General features: G+C 39.4%; 1 non-coding gene across 1 annotated transcript; it reads left to right on the top strand.

The window, feature by feature from the left end:
* The first annotated feature begins 254 nt into the window (after window positions 1–254).
* LOC111732305 lies at window positions 255–373 on the top strand. Its single transcript, XR_002777487.1, has one exon. It is a non-coding gene; the product is annotated as a 5S ribosomal RNA (ribosomal RNA).
* The last annotated feature ends 2301 nt before the right edge of the window (window positions 374–2674 follow it).

Genomic DNA, 2674 nt, shown 5'->3' with positions numbered 1-2674 from the left:
AGCTGGGGACGCGAAGGGTAAATGCCCTTCATGGCAGATCTCCAATGTACTAAAATTTGGTCTGATCCTCCAAGGCCTTCGTGGAGATCCTCTTCTCACAACTCAGATGAGACAATCCCTGCTCTGCAAAGAACACAGAAGCAGTGTGCTATAACGGAAAGCTCAGAACTTTGGGCATTAGACCTGAATCAGATCCTGGCTTGTCTCAGCAAATGATCTTCCACAACAGAATTTAACCTCAAGACTCATTTTCCATCTATGGCCATACCACCCTGAACAAGCCTGATCCCATCTGATCTCTGAAGCTAAGCAGCGTCGGGCCTGGTTAGTACTTGGATGGGAGACCACCTAGGAAGACCAGGTGCTGTAGGCATAAAAATATAAATACATACATACATACATATCTACCTACAAACATACATAAAAATAAAAAGATAAGGGATTGTAAGCTGACAGGGTCCCTGCAATCTGTGAGGTCAACCAAGGGTTGCCTCACTAAAAAAAAAGAAAAGAAAAGAAAAGAAAAGAAAAGACTCACCTTCCTTCTCTGTCAAATGGGGTGCATAATACCTCCCTGGCAGGTTATGTGGAGCAGGTGTGAAAAGTGCTCTTCACAGTGGCCTATTCATAGTATGTGCTGATTTAATATGAGCTGCCAATAACAAATAAAAATGCTTTGTCCCATCATAAGGTTTCTCAAACCTCATGATTTTTGTCACAGCCAAGTACCTTCGCATCATTGTTTTCTTAATAGTTCGCTTCCAGTCACTCATTTTAGAAACTTAAATTTATCAATTTTAAAAGAAAACTTTATGTCATAAATGGAAAATCTGTATCACTTGCTATGCATGGAAGGTTGCCATTTTAAAAGTAAAAAATGAAAAATGTTAATAAATGCCACTTAGCATTGCTCGAAGAAGGCTTTGGGCTTGAGGCTTACAGGAGTCAGTTGAAAAACAAAACAGAAAAGAGGAGACAGAGAAATGGTAGTAGCGTCACGGCCATACTTGCCCAGACTGAGCCTTTTCCTTCAGCTGAGGGCTGAGTCCCCCTTCCTCACGAGCTGCCCACCCTAGTCTGCATGTATGGGCCTGATTAATCTCCATTAGACGGTCCATTCCATTTCCTGTAGACTCCTTCTTACACTTGAAAGTAGAGAAAGACGTTATTTAGCAGGGAAGTGCATCTAAGGTCCTTGAGTTTAGTTCCTGTAGTTTTTCTTTCACTTTACTCCCTGGACCCCGATTTGAGTTTACGCGTGAAAACACATGGATAAATTCATTTTTCTTTCTTTCTGGTGAAGAAACGTGCAGCACTTATGAATGAGAGTTGGCAATAATCCAGAAATATCCCTTCCACTCCTGGTTTTCTCAGTGGTCAGGGACCTTGGTGGGGCAGAGCCAAGAGACCCTGGTTTCGTTCCCTCTTTCCTGAGTACTGGGCTCCGTGACACAGGCCTCAACACTCAAACCTCTCATTCATTTGCATGTTGTTCAATTACACCCTAGGTTAGTTTCACTCTGACCAGTTTTTCTGAGAAAGATTATAAAGCAGGTCTTTTCTGTATAGCTACCAAATCAGTCTGTGTGATTTTGTCATCTTATTTTCCAGTTTAGTATTTTTCTTTTGAAAGTGATTTTCTATAATTTTCCCACTAAGCCCATGTTCATTTGCAAAATAACACTCTATTTTAGTTACATTTTTAAAACTGTATTTAATGAAAAGATTATCTACAGGCAAAAGTCCAAGGCTAGCTTTAGGGTGCCTACATCAGTATTCTGAGGGACAAAGGAGGATTCAGATGATAAGAAATTTACATTTCTAAGGCACTCTTTCCATCCAGCTCATGTTATCACCTCTTGGCATGCTCCAGAAGCTCACACACTCCAGGTTACCAATGAAGACCAACCCCTTAGAATGTATCATCTGCTCATTCTCAATCATATTGCCTACAATCTGACCTCAAGATAAATCCAGAAGAAAATAATTAGCAAAGGAATGGAAGTATTTATGACATTGAATAAAAATTAGATTAAGGAGGGAAGAAAGATAATGAAATTGTCCTGTAAGAAGGCATACAAAGACAAAGAAATTGTTGAAATGAATTAACAAATGAAATGTAATTCTTGGATTCATTTTTTTATGTAGGATTATCACTTAACATCAGGCAGTGACTTGGGTCAGTGGTTTCCATGAGTACAGAAGTAGGACAGCTTTTATTTTTCAACTTCTTTTTGGCTGGCTTAGTGTCAAGACAGTCTCTGGACTTCAAAGAGGGCTTATTTGTTTTGGGGAAGGCATGTCTGCTGACAGTTATTGCCACCCTTACTCCACTGTCTGCCGGGTCTAATTGTTAAGTAGAATAATGATGTCAATGATAATCTACAATATATTAAAGTTTAGTCTGATTCTATAGATTTAATTCAATTAAAACTTCAACAGGAGGTTTCCCTGAGTAAAGACTCTAGAACTAAGATAATATAATCACACAGAAAATTCCCCTCTAAGGAATCAAAGAAGCTCCTGTGGGCAAAATGTTGGTAGGCTTATAAAATATAGTATCCTATAAATGTAAGGGATCATTTGTTACCTTTTCCCTTGTTCATATACCATTTCCGCAGGTCGTGGAGATAACAGCTGTGTTTACAGCTGCAGTTCACCAATGCTTACAAGA

The sequence above is a fragment of the Pteropus vampyrus genome, unplaced genomic scaffold (genome assembly GCF_000151845.1).
Source record: "Pteropus vampyrus isolate Shadow unplaced genomic scaffold, Pvam_2.0 Scaffold440, whole genome shotgun sequence".
Lineage (NCBI taxonomy): Eukaryota > Metazoa > Chordata > Mammalia > Chiroptera > Pteropodidae > Pteropus > Pteropus vampyrus.
This window is presented reverse-complemented; position numbering and strand designations above follow the sequence as displayed.